The sequence below is a fragment of the Zootoca vivipara genome, chromosome 10, assembly GCF_965207765.1.
Source record: "Zootoca vivipara chromosome 10, rZooViv2.hap1.1, whole genome shotgun sequence".
Classification (NCBI taxonomy): Eukaryota; Metazoa; Chordata; class Lepidosauria; order Squamata; family Lacertidae; genus Zootoca; species Zootoca vivipara.
Window position 1 is genome coordinate 56,812,280 of NC_142593.1, and position 18,564 is coordinate 56,830,843.

The following is an 18,564-nucleotide window of genomic DNA, read 5'->3' on the forward strand; positions in this document are numbered from 1 at the left end:
CAGGGAAAGCACGACCAGAAGACCGCTCCCGCCAACGCCGGAATTGCGCAAAAAGCGGCGGGGGCGGAGATTCAATGTTCCCAGGCTACTTTGCTGGAGGAAAATGCGGGAACCCCCATTCGGAGGTTCTGACCCAGACTGACAACATGTACATAGTACTGACTCTGCACTGTAAATAGCTTTCACTAAATAAAAGCATGAAAAGGCAACATCGTGAGGAGTCTTTACTCTAGAGTAGCCGCTACCGCGCCTGTGACACAACCATTATTATTATTATTATTATTATTATTATTATTATTATTATTATTATGATTTTGGCATCTCCCTTCTGCTGAAATGCATTGAAATTGATTATGCAATTGATTCCTTTAGCTTTGACCATAGCCAACAATGAGATGAACAGAGTTTTTAGCGGAAGCCAAATTGCAGCAGAACAAAACAGCCGCTGATTGCGATGAACACAGGACAGGACATAAACTTCTGCCTCCTTACATCTCTACTGTATAGACATAGCAATGGGAATAATAAATCACAGCCTGCAGGCGACAAGCTATAAACAAACTAGGAAGAGTGGAAGTGTTTTCTGGGGGGGGGGAGATAAGCTGAGAAGCAGCTGGGATTGAAAAACTGAACATCACACAACAAAATCAAGGAACATTTATAAGCATAACTTTTTTTACTATTTTGCCAGTGGAAAGTGCAGAGCAAATGGGAAACCAGCAAAGAAACTCAGCGCCGTAGAAGTTTTACAGTCGTTTCATTGTCTTTGTTCCTTGTCGTCACCATTTTATGATTCTACCTTCGTTTGGGGTCTCTCTCCTGCCCCTTTTTTTCTATTTTCACTGAAAAAGAGGGGGGGAGTTTAAAAAATATATATGAACTTACGAAAAAGCCAATTTCATGTGCTGTTAATTTAATTCCTAGCATAAAACCTCACTTCTTCTGATGGAAAATGAAATTACCCTTTCTACATCCTTTTTATCTGTCAATTAAATTCTTTTCCCCCACCCTAATCCCTCCTCACCCCCCAAAACCCACCTTCCCATGCACACACACGCAAATATTGGTAATATTTTCCAAACCTATGATAAAATGAAAACCCAAAGAGGTGGCATTTTTGATTGTAAGTATTACAAGAAAACCTGCCCGCTTTTCACGTAAAGAGGCTATAATAGCATCCTCGAGGAGCTAGCTCACTTTGCACAAGGTTTGTGATAGCGGAGGAGGATAAGCAGTTTAGTGTTCCATCTTTCTGTGGCTTTCTGCTTGAATCTGCAACAACCTTATATCTAAAACAAGCTAAGTCTGCTGATTGCCGATTGCCGATCACCTCTCCCAAACCCTCCTCTTCCATCATTTGTTGAGCTGCCATGATGTCACAGAATGTATAAAAATGCACACATAAACACACAAGTACATGCACAAGCACAAATACGGTACTAAAGCTTGCTGCTGAGGAGGAAGGCTAAGCCATGCAAGGATAGAAGTCAGCATGGCTGGAGAGAGTGAGATGGGAGGTCAGGATGCCTGTGTGAAATGCATACCTACGTTCAGGACAGGAAGGGATGTGAGCTAATATTCGGACTGCTGGTGCTTCCTGCTTCTCAGAGTAGGCAAGGAAGGGGCTGTGATTGTCATACTATGCCGCTATAAACATTTGATGCCTTTTGAGTGGAAGAAGAGACAGACTTTATTGTATTCAAGTTGCTCATCTACTTCACAGACAGAATGGAAGAGGAGGGGCCCTTCTGACTTCTGAAAGTGCTCTCCAAGAAGGAATTTGTGCCCCTAACTTCAGGAAAATTGTATCTGCGGTCAGGTTGGCACACTGCATATTTTGGATTAAAGCCTTCCTTCCATGAGGGCTAGAGACTTACTTTTAAAAAATAAAATAAATACAATAAAAGCTCAGACACTGGGCCCTTTTGCAGGTTTGTGCTCTTGTGAATTGTTTTAGTTGCACCATAGGGACACGGGTGGCGCTGTGGTCTAAACCACTGAGACTCTTGGGCTTGCCGATCAAAAGCGGTATGGTCATGCTGGCCACATGATCTGGAAAGCTGTCTGTGGACAAACGCCAGCTCCCTTGGCCTGAAAGCGAGATGAGCGCCACAACCCCACAGTCTCATATGACTGCACTTAACCGTCCAGGGGTCCTTTACCTTTTTATTTTTTTAACCTAGTTGCACCATGTATAATCTTGCCTTGCCTAAGCTCTGCCATTACTGGAAATGTAATTTAATTTTTTTATTTTTATTTTTACAAACAGCTTTTGCATACCTGGGAGACATCAGAAGCCTATGTTTGCCATTGTTTGCCGTTCCCAAATGATTAAACTAAATCACACTCTTTCATATGAAAAAATCAGTTCTTTGCGCCCTTCTATTTTTTCCCCTCCGCTCTGCCTGCATTCTTTTTTTCTTTCCCTTTTTTCTTTGGGTAGCATAATCAGAATGCAAAAATGTATTTGGAGAAATTAAACGAGAGGCAGGGGCGTGAATCATGGACTCGATTTGCATGTTTGGCCCTTTGGCTCATTAGGGAGTTCAGAGTTTTCCAAGAGGGGAAGTGTCACATTTACATATTGTTACACAGGCATGCAAACGTTACCCAAAGACAATCATTTATGCAAGGTATTACCGGGCTCGTGGGCTGCCAAACAGTAAATCCAGCCTTTAAATAATATGTATTTTTGCAAACCTGGCATAATGTGACTGTATCAGAGGATTGGCCACTGGGGCCATTTCTGGAGATGTCAGCTTTTCCATTATAAACTCATATATTCGGGGGGGGGGGGGGAGGAAGTCTATTGTAGGTCAGCCAAAAAATCCACCAGCTGAGACAAAAAGGGGGGGGAGGGGGGAGATCTCTTCAGGCTTTCCAATCATGCTCACAGTCCCACAGCAAATTTCTTTTGTGGATTTTTTTATTTTAAAAAAAGGCAGTTCACCGAAGCCATTTTGCAAAGGCAAACACAACAGCTCTACAGCGGCAGCCGAACAATCCTTTATTGTAATTCGGAAAGGGAACTTTTTTTTTTAAAGCAGCTTTACTAAAGTTTAACCTCGAGGTCAGTCTGGGCTTGACCCAGAAATTACTAGGTGAATTTTTATGACCTGTGTTACAAGGGAGGTCACCCGAGATGTTGATAATGGTCCCTTTTGGCTTTCGAATCCATCAGTCTATGAAACTACCCAAATTGCACTGCCTAGCAATCTGACATAACACACACAAAATTGCTTGCCATTACAGTCCATAATGGGAAGTAGTAATGCCTTTGAGAATTAAAATAATACTCCCGGCTCCTGAATGCATGCTTGCTGCTGCTACGTTATTTCAGTTTAGAAAAGTTTAAAGGCAAGCCCGATTTCTCCGAAATAGCTGAGGCAGTGGTTAATTTCTGAAAGGAGAAAGAGGGGCTGGGGTGCTTTCTGTCCACTAATCCCTGAAGACTGCGAGCTTGCTGTGAACATATTAAGCGACTTGGCTTGAGGCGAAACTATAAACTGTATTCCTCAACATTTTTTGTCAGCTCCCCCTCCCCTCCCCTCCCCTCCCCACAGACAAAGCTCTTCTCTGACCCCAACCCCCCCCCACTACCTTTTGCCAAAAAATAAAATACAAATAAGTTTGCATCTCTCATTTAAATTGCAGTGTGGGGCAAGTTACATGTAGCATTTTGATGCTCACAATGTGATTCCTGATTGGCTGGGCTCCTTTATTATTATTATTTTGCAACTAACCCTGGCAGGGGGTAGGGGGAAGGATTGGCCAGTGGGTTGGTATCAGCAGGGCCGTCTTAAGTATATCTGGCGCCCTGGCGCCGTGGTGCAATTGATCCCTCCGGCGCCCCCCTGCCCTGTTTCCCAGTGCGGCTGCTGTACCACCCAGCCTGGCTGTAGGGCCGGCCCTGGGTGTCAGGCAGAAGAAACAACAGCATCCTCCCCCCAAAAAGAGAGATGATGTTTTATGTGATTATTGAGTAATGGTCTGCATTTTCCATTAATTAATGGTACAAAAAGTACTTACAGAAGACGATACAGGTGCAATTGTACAACAGCCAGATCAAATACAATTACACTAACATTATACCACTGAGGTTTCAGCTGCAATTCGTTTAAGACGCATCAACAGTTTCCATGACCGTGAAACATACCAATAGGTCAGTTAACAATATTCAATCCTAGTAACATTGATTAGTGCTTTGCTGAACATTTATCCTCTATTCTTACCTACCCCTAACCCAGGCATCCCCAAACTGCGGCCCTCCAGATGTTTTGGCCTACAACTCCCATGATCCCTAGCTAACAGGACCAGTGGCTTGGGAAGATGGGAATTGTACCTCAAAACATCTGGAGGGCCGAAGTTTGGGGGTGCCTGCCCTAACCATTCTTAATCAAATAATGAGAAAAGAATCCCCCCCATGATGATGGTGATGATGATATTGGGGGCAGGTATGAAAGACTAGGAAGGTCTCCCTGTCTGAAACCTTGGAGATCTGCTGACTAGCAATTAGAAAGCAGCTTCCTATGTTCCACGTCACCTTCAATCTTCAACTTCATGGACCTTCTACATGGGCAGTGTGAGATGCTGTGTTTATGGAGCAATCTCAAGTGTAGGAAGCTGGTAGAACCTACACCTGCTTAAGATCCATTGCGAGTCCTCCTGCTCATTTCAGCCCCTACCACTCCCCCAGAACACTCATTTTTCGGGGCTTACACCAATGTAAAATCTTCTGGTTTCAACTCAGCTGGCTGACTGAACCCTGAGCATCAGCCAAACCCTGACTTAGCCAGGGTAAGAGATTTAGGCCGGTGTATCTCCTGCTGAGCTGGGATGTGGGGTGAGCAGCTTTCCTAACTCTGGTGGGTATTAGGTTTGGATTAACCACAAAGATTTGTGGCACCCTAATTGGAAGCCAGGACAGACAGGACATGAGACACCAAAATACCAGAGTGCTATAGGGAATTCATTAGTCTTACTGCAGCCAAGTGATTATATCAGCTTGTGGTGAAGGAGAGGCAGACGTTTCCAGTGATGACACTGAAATATGAGAGACCCCCATCTATATTGGCATTCTGTTGGTTTATAAAGGCTTTTCCTTGAACTGAGTCTCCAGTTTTAAATGATTAACAGTTTTATTGCATATTTCAATTATGGATGTTAATATTTTAGCATTTTGATGGGATTGTTTTACTATTTTTAATTATTCATTATATTTTAAGGTTTGCCTAACTGGTGGCACTGTGGGTTAAACCACAGAGCCTAGGGCTTGCCGATCAGAAGGTCGGCGGTTCGAATCCCTGCAATGGGGTGAGCTCCAGTTGCTCGGTCCCAGCTCCTGCCAACCTGGCAGTTCGAAAGCACATCAAAGTGCAAGTAGATAAATAGGTACCGCTACAGCAGGAAGGTAAACGGCATTTCCGTGTGCTGCTCTGGTTTGCCAGAAGTGGCTTTTTCATGCTGGCCACATGACCTGGAAGCTGTAGACTGGCTCCCTCGGCCAATAACGCGAGATGAGCATTGCAATCCCAGAGTCGATCACGACTGGTACTTCTGCGGCCCTTTAACCTTTAACTGGTTTTTATACCTTCCCCTCCACCCCCAAAATACTTAAAAACCTTTTAGGCATGTAGTGGTGTTTAAATTAATAAGTAGCAATAATCTGTAATGCAAAGACAGCCCAAGATTTATTTATTTATTTATTGCAATTTCATTTTCACAATTAGAAAAGTTCATATGAAATGGAATGATGAACCTTCATTTTTTTTTTAAGTGTATATCAGCCATATCACACCCAACATTGAACCCTGTTAAAAAATGTCACAGCCCTATTCTTAGCATTTGTTCATATATTATTATTTTTGTGTGAACACCTCTGACTGAGGTGTTTAGTATGCAATTGAAGCTGCACCATGTTGAAAAATCCATTGTTTCTTCAAATGCCTCTTGTGATACAATGGATTGCAAACTCTTTGAAGAAATGATGCCATCCACCTCATTGATGATCCATGGATTTGAGCTTCTGAAAACACAATGGCAGTGTATTTCAATGTTGAGGGGATTATGGGTCAGTTGTATGTGTTTGAACCACACTTTGCAATCCATGGTTGGTGTTCTTTCAGGATTTGTCAAAAAGCGATAAAGACTGATGTACTTTGACATACCTCAAATGGGGAGCTGAGAATCTGCATATCAAAAAAAGTCTTTCTGGACAATGGTAAAAGTAAGATAAAAGATGCTGTAAAACACACACACACACACACACACACACACATACACACACACACACAATATATCCATAGCTGGGATCTAGGCAACACTTCCAGGTTTGAACTTATTAGGATTGTGAAGTGGGGGGGGGATAGCATCCTTCAACCTGAGGGCCACATTCTCTTCTGAGGGCCATAGTCCAGTAGTTGGTGGGGCTAGAGGCAAAAGTGGCCAAAACATCAAATTCAAATTTTATAGTAGACTGGTTTCCATGCACACTCTTCAATCCTTCATTCAGAGAAGCAGAAGGCATTAGAGTTCAAGGGGACTTTTCAACCATGCAAAAAAATACTCGTGTGCCCTGTGGAGGGCTCCAAGGGCCAACTAGAGAGGCCTGGAGGGCCACATTGGGCACCCAGTCCCCAGGTGAGAACATAATACTGAGGGATAAAAATAGCCTAAGGTTCCCCATCCCCAAAATAAGAGTTTAAACCAGTGTGGTGTAGTGGTTGGAGTGTCGGGCTAGGACCTGGGAGACCAGGGTTCAAATACCCAGCTGGGTTCACTCCCTGCTCCGCCACCCAAATTTAAGAACATAAGAAGTGCACTGAAGCTGGATCAGGCCAATGGTTCATCCCATCGGGCATCCTATTTTCACAGTGACCAATCGGATGCCCCAGTGGGTATAGACAATGCTTGTAGAAGATAGCTATGTTCTGCCCCCTCTGTTGGAACCAATATGCCTCTGAATGCCAATTGCTGTGAATGATCAGTAGAGAGAGTGCTGTGGAACCCGGGTCCTGTTTTTCCCGTCTCAAGTCCTCCAGTGGGAATCACAAAAGCACAACCTGAGTTGAACAGCGCCCTCTCCACTTGCCTTTCCGAGCAACTGGCATTGAGAGGCTTGCTGCCTCCTACAGATGAGGTAGAACATAGATAGACAATGGTTGTAGAACATAGCTATCTTCAAATATATTACTTCAGCTGTAATTCCTGCACTGTGGTGGGTTGGACTAGATGACCCTTGAGTTCACTTCCAGCTCTATAATCCTATGATTCTGTGATCATCGCGATCCGTGGTTCATGCCTCTGCTTGTCTGTACGGGAGAGCTGAGAATGCCACATAAAATAAACCATTCATTAAGAAGCAAGCACGACAGCCCTTAAATCATGCCTTTATGCCATTTTAACTGTTTTTAACTAGCACAAAATGGTTTGTTGGAATTATGCAAGTATAGATCATTTTAATTTGAATCGTTGTAGAATCATAAAAAGACTCAGTTCTTTCATTTCCCTGCCTTCAAGTCAGCTATTTTGATTAAAAAATAATAAACCGTAGGAGGCCACGGGGTCCTTGCAGGTTCTTCGAGCTATCACGGATCCCTGATCTTTGGTGCTAATTCTGCTCATTAATATTAATAAAAAAAACCTGATAAGCCATCTCAGAGCACAGTGCCAGAAAAAAGGGAGGGGGGGGGTTCATGCAATTAATTCCTTGTAGTATTTTTAAATGCTTATGGTGCACTATGAAAAGTGATGCCTCCAGAGTCTAAATATCAGTTAATCAATAGTATATTTGCTGAAAAAGACCTTCTTTTCCCCATCACCCATTTTTTAAAAAGCTACATTAAAATCAATTACATGCTATTTGGGTTTAATTTTTATTTTAATTTAAAGGCAAAACAAAGGGTTTGCATGTGCCTTACACTTTTCTTGCCAGCTTCTGGATTTTTAATATTCTGCTTGCTTTCTCTGAGAAATACATGTGCTCCAACGTCTGCAGCTGGGTCAACAATGGGAGACGTGTTGTTGTCGGTCCGTAATCTGGAAGTAGGCATGGAAGGGTATGTCAATTTTGGTTCCCCCCCCCATTTCTTATTTTCCCTGCAGTCTTACATTCCAGTCCCCACATTTCTGAAGTGATCTTTTTCTAACCAGCATTTTAGTTTGAATATGTCTCAATTAGCACATTTTTGCAAGCAGTTTTCCCTGTTGCAATGCATTTTGTATGCAATTATTACTAATACGTTCATTTTTAGGCACACTTTCCCCCAATATAGGTATGTGCTTATGTAAACATAGGTTGAATAGAGAACTGCAGAACAAAATTCATATAGGTGTTGATTTCAAAGGTGTTGCAGTTCTATTTTCTCAGAAAGCTATTTTGTCATGCAGCTCTTACTGTCAGAAAGTTCTTCCTAATGTTCAATCAGAATCTCCTTTCTTCCCAGGGCATCTTTGGTTAAGCCATCTCCTTTAAATATGCTTTCAATGTAAGATGTGGTTGTTAGGTCCAACAGCATCCAGGGCCGGAGCATCCATTCAGGTGACCTAGGCAGCTGCCTAGGGCGCCAGAATGGAGGGGGCGCTGGCCAGCCCGCCCGCCGCCCCCTGGTGCTGTGCAGCTTCAAGCCGCTCTACAGAAGCACGTGAATGCCTCGGGATAGCGGCCTGAAGCCGCTCTACAGCTGACAGGTGCAGTGGAGGCGGCCCCAGGCTCACCTCCCCCCGTGAAGCTCCAGAGGCGCACGGGAGCGCGAGCCTGAGGCCACCTCGCTGCCCCTGTCAGATGCAAAGCGGCTTCAGGCCTCTATCCCGAGGCACGGGCGTGCTTCCAGAGAGCGGCCTGAAGCCGCTCTACAGGCTACAGCTGACAGGCACAGCAAGGTGGCCCCAGGCTTGCGCTCCCGTGGGAAGCTCCAGAGGCGTGCGGGAGCCTGGGACCACCTCCCCACGCCTCTCAGCTGTTTTGTATTTTATTTTTATTTTTTCTACTTTTTATTTTTTCTATTTCTATTTCTATTTCTATTTTTTCTATTTTTATTTATTTTATTTTATTTTATTTTACTTTTGGGGGGGGGGCGCACGCCAGAAGGTGATCTCGCCTAGGGCGCAATAAACCCTAGCACCGGCCCTGACAGCATCACAGGTTTCTTTAGAGTAGACAATAAACATTTAGATGTGCCAGTGGTCCATAGGTGGGCTCCTAGGGGCCGAGGTCCCTCCCCCCCCATGAAATGTTTGAGGGGGGGTGGCTCACCCCCAAAGATGATGGGTGTTGCCATTCAGATGTTGTGTGTGCTGTGTCATGTGATTGATTATGTGGGGCAAGGCTTACCTACCCCACCCCCCAAATATTTTATTCAAGTTCAGCAATGTTCTGACTTGGTATAAGGCAGGCACGTCCAACAGGTAGATCGGGATGTCTGTGGTAGATCACTGATCGATCACTGGCTCCCCCCAAACAAGCTCAACAACTTAGGCTCCCCTAAAAAAATTCAACAGTGTTGGCCTGCACACCCCCAAAAAACAGGGCTTTCCTTCCTAAAAAATAGTTCAACAACTTTGACCTGAACCCCCCAAAAGGGGGGTAGATCACTGCCAGTTTTTAACTCTATGAGGTAGATCGCAGTGTCTTGGGAGTTGCCCACCCTTGGTATAAGGCAGGCACCCCAAAACTTCAGCCCTCCAGATGTTTTGGACTACAATTCCATCTTCCCCAACCACTGGTCCTGTTAGCTAGGGATCATGGGAGTTGTAGGCCAAAACATCTGGAGGGCCGCAGTTTGGGGATGCCTGGTATAAGGCATTTTCCCATGTTCCTGACACCGTTATTTAAAAGGATGAGAATGGGGAACCTGTTCAACTAGTCCAACTCTTTGTAATGCAGGAATCTCAACTAAGCCTCTACTTTAAAAACTCCAAGGAAGGAGAAGTCCACCATCTCCCGAAGGAGTCGGTTCCACTGTCAAACAGCTCTTACCATCAGACAGTTCTTCCGAATGTTTAGTCGGAATCTCCTTTCCTGTAATTTCGTTTGTTGTCCTACCTCCCAAGCAGGAGAGGGGAAAAAAATCCTCCATGGGAAAGTCTTTTAGCTATTTGAAGATGACTATCATCGTGCTCGCTTCGGCAGCACATATACTAAAATTGGACCGATACAGAGAAGATTAGCATGAAGATGACTATCGTATCTCCTCTCAGTCTCCTTTTTTCCATGCTAAACATATCCAACTCCCTCGACTATTCCTCATAAGCCTTGTTTTCAGACCTTTGATCATCTTGGTCACTCTCACGTGCACATGTTCCAGCTTCTTAATATGCTTCTTAAATTTTGGTGCCCAGAACTGGACACAGTACTTCAGGTGTAGCCTGACCAAGGCAGGATATAGTGGTACTATTATTTCCCTTCATCTGGACACTAGACGTATTTTGTTGCAGCCTAGAATAACATCTTCTTTCTCTGTCTTCGTATGGTCTCAGTGGAGCAAGTTTTGGAAGCTCAGCACCAAATATTCTTGAAATTGGTGTCATTATTATTATTAATAGAGGGACCCAGGTGGCGCTGTGGTTAAACCACTAAGCCTAGGGCTTGCTGATCAGAAGGTCGGCGGTTCGAATCCCTGTGACGGGGTGAGCTCCCGTTGCTTGGTCCCAGCTCCTGCCAACCTAGCAGTTCGAAAGCATGTCAGAATGCAAGTAGATAAATAGGAACCGCTACAGCGGGAAGGTAAACGGTGTTTCCATGTGCTGCTCTGGTTACCGGAAGCGGCTTTGTCATGCTGGCCACATGACCTGGAAGCTATACGCCGGCTCCCTCGGCCAATAATGCGAGATGAGTGCGCAACCCCAGAGTCGGTCACGACTGGACCTAATGGTCAGGGGTCCCTTTACCTTTACCTATTATTATTAATAATATTTATTAAATCTGTATGTTGCCCTTCATCCACAGATCTCAGGGTGGTTCAGTCATGCTGCTATTGTGAGGAGTCAGAGCACACCATCGAGCCATTTTGAAGTTCTACAACTCCTTCTCTACAAAAACCACACCATCCTATTGCGACTGCATTTTGGTCCAGGTCCCCATGACATGCTCTATGGCTCTTTCAGCCAATACGTTTCTTAAAATTGGTTGCAGAGTGAGGAGCTTGAACATTCTGAACGGATGCTTGAATCTCCTTCTTGAGGTCACCCGAGGCCACTTCACTCTTCAGCCCTTCACAATTTATATTTATTTGAAGAATTGAGCTCCGTGGCAGTCTTTTCTAATAGCGACATAATGGTATTGGAGTTGGATTTTAATGGGACATCACTGCAGTTCAGGGCACAAAGGTATCAATTCTGGGATGAGGCAGTGGTGAGATGGCAATATTGAGGTCATATTTTTCCTAGCGCCTGAACAACTGGTGCAACAGAGGTGCAGGCAGAAAGTTATGATACTTTTGGCTGAAGGTTATGAGACCATTTTTCAACCATCTCCTATCTGTTCCAAATAAAGACAAAAGTAGACAATCTCACCCCCAAGCTCCCATGATCTCAAAATGTTAGAGATGTTTAGATATGAGGGTGTTCACTTGTTTTTAGCAGATATAAGACTTCTTCAAAAATTGGGATTCATTGGGTAGAGACAAGGTGTGGATTGGCAGTGGTCTTTACTGGTAATCCAGAAAATTTCAAAGACCCATCTTGCAATATCTGCTGGTGAAGCAGATTGATGCATTGAGTTGTAGGCTAGCTGTTGTTGACCCGAGGTCAGTTAGCTACAGGCTGGGTGACTAAAGTCAACACCAACATTACAGCCTTTAATCTGTAGTCTGCTCTCTGACCTGTTTTTAATACTTAACATTTCTATTTTTCCTGTGAAGCACTATAACAAAAAAAATCACATGCATTATCCAGTTGCCATCCTTAACAACAACCACGTATGTTAAGCAATTGGATTGCATCTGGGCTCATAGCACAATGCTAACCATGTCTACTATTGAATGAAGTGGGCCTTACTCTCAGGTAAGAGGGTTAGGATTGAAGTCTTACACATGTGTAGGCATGGATATCTCTGGTCAATTTCACATGCTTTTTTTTTATAACCATTGTATTATTTGCTGCATTTAAATGCATACTTCATAGCTGCAAAGTTTTCCCTTTTCTTGCGAGGAAGCCTATTCAGCATAAGGGAAAATCCCTTAAAAAAAGGGATAACTTGGCAGCTATGGCATACTTAGTTGGGTGTTCCCCCACAAAATACATAAATATGTGTTTCATCTCAATAAACACATTTCTAATCATATTGTGATGCTTTTGAATTGATGCTTTTGAATTATGGTGCTGGAGGAGACTCTTGAGAGTCCCATGGACTGCAAGAAGATCAAACCTATCCATTCTTAAGGAAATCAGCCCTGAGTGCTCCCTGGAAGGACAGATCGTGAAGCTGAGGCTCCAATACTTTGGCCACCTCATGAGAAGAGAAGAATCCTTGGAAAAGACCCTGATGTTGGGAAAGATTGAGGGCACTAGGAGAAGGGGACGACAGAGGACAAGGTGGTTGGACAGTGTTCTCGAAGCTACGAACATGAGTTTGACCAAACTGCAGGAGGCAGTGCAAGACAGGAGTGCCTGGCGTGCTATGGTCCATGGGGTCACGAAGAGTCGGACACGACTAAACGACTAAACAACAACAATCATATTGTAAAACATGTTTGGTAATATGTCTCCCAGATCCTAGCCCAATACAGATGTTGTGTTTTTATGTTGTGAACTACCTTGCAATCCTCAAATGAAGGGCAGTATACAAATAATAATAATAATAATAATAATAATAATAATAATATATTATTATTTATACCCTGCTCATCTGGCTGGGTTTCCCCAGCCACTCTGGGTGGCTTCCAACGGAAAAATAAAACACAGTGATCTATTAAACATTAAAAGCCTCCCTAAACAGGGCTGCCTTACATTATTATTATTATTATTATTATTATTATTATTATTATTATTATTATTATTATTTGTATACTGCCCTTCATTCCAATCAGTGTGTGTGGCAGAGCTGCAGTTTTCAAAATGGCCCTGTTCCTCTGTTTAGACCAGGCTTCCTCAACCTCGGCCCTCCAGATGTTTTTAGCCTACAACTCCCATGATCCCTAGCTAGTAGGACCAGGATGTTGGGAATTGTAGTCTCAAAACATCTGGAGGCCCGAGGTTGAGGAAGCCTGGTTTAGATTCACTGGGCAGCAGGTGTGCTGAGGATTGCATCCTGTCTGGAACCAATCCAGTACAGTCGTACATTGGTTTTCGAACAGCTTAGTTCTCGAAAGTTTTGGCTCCCAAACGCCGCAAACTCGGAAGTGACTGTTCCAGTTTGCGAACTGTTCTTGGAAGCCGGACATTTGACGAGGCTTCTGCGGCTTCCGATTGGCTGCAGTAGCTTCCTGCAGGCAATCAGAAGCCATGCTTTGGTTTCCAAACATTTTAGAAGTCGAACGGACTTGCGAAATGGATTCCGTTCGACTTCTAAGGTACAGCTGTATTTTTCTCCTCTTATTACAGATAGGGACTGGAGTTCCAAATGACTTGCCCAAATCCAGCTAGTAAACTCATGGCAGAGGCATGGATCTTAGCCTGCATCTGCACTATACATGTAAAGTAGTATCGTGGCACTTTAAACATTCATGGCTTCCCCCAAAGAATCCTGGGAATGGCAGTTTTTTAAGGAGGCTAGGAGACCCCTATTCTCTGCCCAGGGCTACAATTCCCTGAGCAGTTTAACAATCCATCCTTCTTCCCAAGGGAACCCTGGGAATGGTAAACAGGTAAGGTACTGCTGTGTGTTTCATTCAGAGCAAATATTCTGATCCAAAGTTGTTTTTTTTTAAGCATTCACTGTAATCTTAGAGAAATTGTCATCACAGTGAGAATAACTTCGTCTTCATTGCCTGGAATATCGTGCTTAATTCTGTAGAGAGCGATGGGATCATACATTTAATAAAATCCTGCTTTGTAGTCCAGAAGCGAACGGTCAGTATCATGTAAACATCCCAAGTGTTTCAGCTTAAAGTGGGGACACTGTGTTTTTGAGAGATCCATTGATCTGCAACGGCAGAGTTCCTATTTTGTTGTGCAAAGGAATCTTTCAAATAAAGCTATTCAAGTGTTTGAAGATGCCGTCTCTTTGATCTTTCAAAGCCTCAATTATGTAGGTACCACACAGCTGTGTAGTGTTGCCTTCAATGTCATATTATTATCTTTTTTTAAAGAAATGTTAACTCGAGTGGCAAAGATGTCATGTTTTGTTCAAAGTCTTTGTGTTACTGAAATTAAGAGAAAGGCTTCTGGTCTCTTGAATCCTAAGGCTCTGTTCCCCCCCCCCATCTGTGCAGTTGGACTTCATCAGAATCTCGTGAAAAGCTTGATTGTCATTCCAGAGCATCTTCAATAGCACAGCACAAGTAGACTTCATGGATGGAAGGTACATTTCTACTAGGATGGCCAAATATCCATTCTGATTTAAATGATGTGGTAGTATGCATAGTCTTCATTAATTGCCAGGGCCGGCTCTAGGTAGACCCTCGGTGGCGTGGGGCGCCAGGGCGCCTGGGTGCTGAGGGGGTGCTGAGGGGCGCCCCAGCAAGTGGGAGAGCTGTGTGGCGGCCTCCCTTTTCCCTCCGCCAGCCGCACTGCTCAGGGGAGAGCAGGGAGGTAAGCGAACAGAGCAGGGGCACTAGGACCCTGCTTCGCTCTGCAGGGTCATCCCTCACCCCGGCGCTGCGTTTCATTGGTAGAGGTGACGGCACATGGTAGCAGCTCTACCAATGAAACGCAGCGCCAGGGTTGGCGGGAAGGCTGTCAAACCTCCGAGGCCAGGAGCCGCGCGGCCTCTGAGGCACCTCGGCTGCTCCTGCAAAGAAGGCCGCTTCCTTGCTCCAGGCCCGGCGGTGGCGGGGTGGCCCTTCCTCCTCGGGTCCTGCCCTGTGCTCCTCAAGCGGCGCAGCAGAGATGCGGCGGGGCCGGCGGTCGCGGGTGTCCCGAGTGGGAGGGCCTCTGGCTTTGGCGGCGGCGGCCCTGCTGGTGGCAGCGACGGGGTGCTGGGCTGGCAACGGGGCCTGCCGGACTTGGAGCTCGGCAAGGCTGGCGAAGTCGCGCTCCCCTTGCAGCAGCCTCCCGAGCTCCTCCACAGGCCTGTGTACAACAGGCCTCCACTGGGCAGGGAAGCACAGCTGGGTGAGCTGGGCCGGCCCGTGCGCCTGGAGCTGAGCACTGCAGAGGAGAGCATCCAGAGCCACCAGAGGTGAGTGACTCAGAGCCGGGAGCCGTGCAGGCCGAAGGGAGGGGGGCATTTTTATTTTTATTTTTGCGCCAGGGTGCTGGGCACCCTTAAGACGGCCCTGTTAATTGCATTAAACTCCTTTAAGACAGAGAGTTTCACTCCTCATTAACAGGAATGGAAAATTTGTGGTCCTCCAGATGTTGTAGGCTTACAGCATAAACCTAGCCAGCCTGGCCAAGGACCAAGGATGATGAGAGCAGCCTAAGAACATTTGGAGAGCCACAGATTCTTCACACCTTCTCTAGTTGAAAGAACTGGGCAACGAAGCTTGTGGTGGCCAAGTGGGCTGGACATGTCAACGTTTTATGTCAGGAGGCACAGGTTCAAGACAGGGAGGAGTGGACTGATGATAGACTTTGTGTTTGGTCTGCCTCCGAAGAATGTCACAAAAGCAAAAACATGTCTTTTATTCCAGATTTAATGAGTTTAACGGGGTGGCATTGTGGCAATGTAAATCATGAATAAAAGAATTAGCTATGGAGCCAGGTCGAATTAAATCATTTTTTTAAAAAAAAACGTGTAGAAATGGGAATATTTGCTACACGTTGAAGTTTAATGTTGGAAGTTTCAGGACAGACAGAAGAAAACACTTTTTCACGTGGCACATTGTTAAACTATTAATTCACCCCTGTCTTAGAAATGGTCACCAATGTGGATGACTTTAACATAAGATTAGAGAGATTCACAAAGGGCGAGGCTATCTAAGGTTACTAGCCATGACGGCTATGTACTCCCTCCACTGTTGGAGAACATATGCTTTTAGACAACAGTTGATGTAAGTTGCAAGTGGCGAGAGTGCTGCTATGCTCAGATCTTGTTTGCAGGCCTCATATAGGCTTTGGTTTGGCCACTGTGTGAACAGAACGCTGGATTAGATAGGCCTTTTGCCTGATCCAGCAGGGCTCTTAAGTTCTTACGCAGATGCAATGACATTGGCATTGCAATACTTGCCTCGTTCCAAGGCTTGCCACAACACCACTGCAAGTCCCTCTATGCAATGACCACATCATCTCAAAAGGAACCTGGTCTTTGCTGATGCACTGCATGCAATTACAAATTTGTGTTCCCTAAGAAAGCAAGCTGTAGACCTGCTAGTAAGCCAGAGTGGGTTTAATTTTCCTAGTTTATTAAAGCCTTTCCAAGTTTTTAGATGGTCTATGAAATCTAGTCTCCCATCAATTATGTTCTTAAAAAATTTCTGAGACATTTCTTTGGACGAGAAGTAAGTAAGTGATGGGTTTGTCTTTTAAAGTGTGTTTTATTGTGTCATTATTTCAAATAATGCCAGTAACTCAGAAGCAGTTTGAGAGGCTATGGAACATTTGTAAATCAAGGGGGTGTGATTGCATGTGTGTGTGTGCGTGTGCGCGCACACGCGTAAGCCTTCAGCCAGATTACATTTTATCGGCTCATGAATTTAGATGCAGTTTCTTTAGCTCCATAATGCAGCTGTCTAGGGGCAGATATATGCAGTTCTCGAGATTGGTTGCTATTGAAAACTCATAGAGTGAAACTTGATAATTTGGGGGTCTGCTTTGTTTGTTGTTAGTTCACCGATGAAAAACAATCCACTTTGCAACAAACTAATACAGTCAACCAACGTCCACCTATGCCCTGGCATACAAGGCTTGTCACTTCAATGTAAGGGCAGCTCTGTGGATGTGAAGCTCTCCGCTTTAGTGAACAGAGAAGCCCCTGCAATCAAAGTAACTAGTAAAAATAGTGGAGTTTTCAATTTGTAGAATTCTTGGGTACCCAGAGCTTGAACAAAAAACGTCAGGGTCTGTGGCTGGAACCTGGTCATGTGAGCTATCACATACTATTTCTTCAAGCACATCAATGACTGGGGACATAAGAAGCCGTGGTCACAAGGCAGTCTGAAACCCTGGATTGGTTAAGTCCTTTAAAACTGTGGTTTGGAGACAAACTAAGGCGTGAATACAAGGGGTTGGGTCTTATAAACTACAGTGGTACCTCGGTTTATGAACACAATTGGTTCCGGAAGTCTGTTCATAAACTGAAGCGTTCATAAACTGAAGCGAACTTTCCCGTTGAAAGTAATGGAAAGTGGATTAATCTGTTCCAGACGGTCCGCGGAGTACTTAAACTGAATTGTTCATAAACTGAAGCGAACTTTCCCATTGAAAGTAATGGAAAGTGAATTAATCCGTTCCAGATGGGTCCGCGGCGTTCGTAAACCGAAAATTCGTAAACCGAGGTGTTCATAAACCGAGGTTCCACTGTATGTTAATTGAATTGTGCTCCTATTGGATTGCTCACTAATGACAATTCAAGCTCAAGATCCACTGGGATGAAAGGTAGGTATGGGCTTTCCTGGATGATCCAGAGCAAGGGTCAGCAAACTTTTTCAGCAGGGGGCCAGTCCACTGTCCCTCAGACCTTGTGTGGGGCCAGACTATAATTTGAAAGAGGGTGTGTGTGTGTGAATGAATTCCTATGCCCCACAAATAACCCAGAGATGCATTTTAAATAAAAGCATACATTCTACTCATGTAAAAACACACTGATTCCCGGACCATCTGCATGCCAGATTTAGAAGGCGATTGGGCCGGATCCGGCACCCTGGCTTTAGTTTGCCTACCCATGATCCAGAGCTATGCTGGTGCAAGTCCCCCAGCCTGGGGCACAGCCAGCAGAATTTAAAGCAGCAGAATTTATGACATAAAATCCAAAAAGGGAAGATGGTGTGTGTGTGGAAGGGGTGCAGAGAGACTCAGTTTTGCTCAGTCATGTGACCTGGGCCCAGTCCTCAAATGTTGGAACCACACTCACCTTATAGTTCAGCTGGCAGCAGCCCCAGTTTGAAATACTGGTAATTTATGACAACGTCCTGTACTTAGTCATGCCTAGGGATGTAAGGAGGCAAGGATTTCTATCAAGTCCCATGTACATTGCAATCAGTGCTGATTCTGTTCTGCTACAGTTCTTCTTCTGTTCAAAGCTACATTGTTCATCTGACTTTTTTGCTATGGCCAAAACTAACATAATTACATCATTAATTGCAGGACTAATTTCAGCTCTTTTCTTTGGAAGGAAATGTCAAAGCAATGCAGAAGAAAACATAGTTATTTACATAATGTTTGTGGAGTAAACAAGCAAGCAAACAAAGACAGTAAATACTGCTCACAATTGCTTGCTTGATTTCTGTTCTCCGATGTCGGATGAACATGCAAATTGCAGAAATTTCTCCTCCTCCTCTTTTTTCTGGCTGAATTTGCTGGCATCCC

At 44.5% G+C, this 18,564-nt stretch overlaps 1 pseudogene; it reads left to right on the forward strand.

Moving 5' to 3' along the window:
• The first annotated feature begins 10,113 nt into the window (after nt 1-10,113).
• On the forward strand, nt 10,114-10,209 carry LOC118077380 (U6 spliceosomal RNA; annotated as a pseudogene).
• The last annotated feature ends 8,355 nt before the right edge of the window (nt 10,210-18,564 follow it).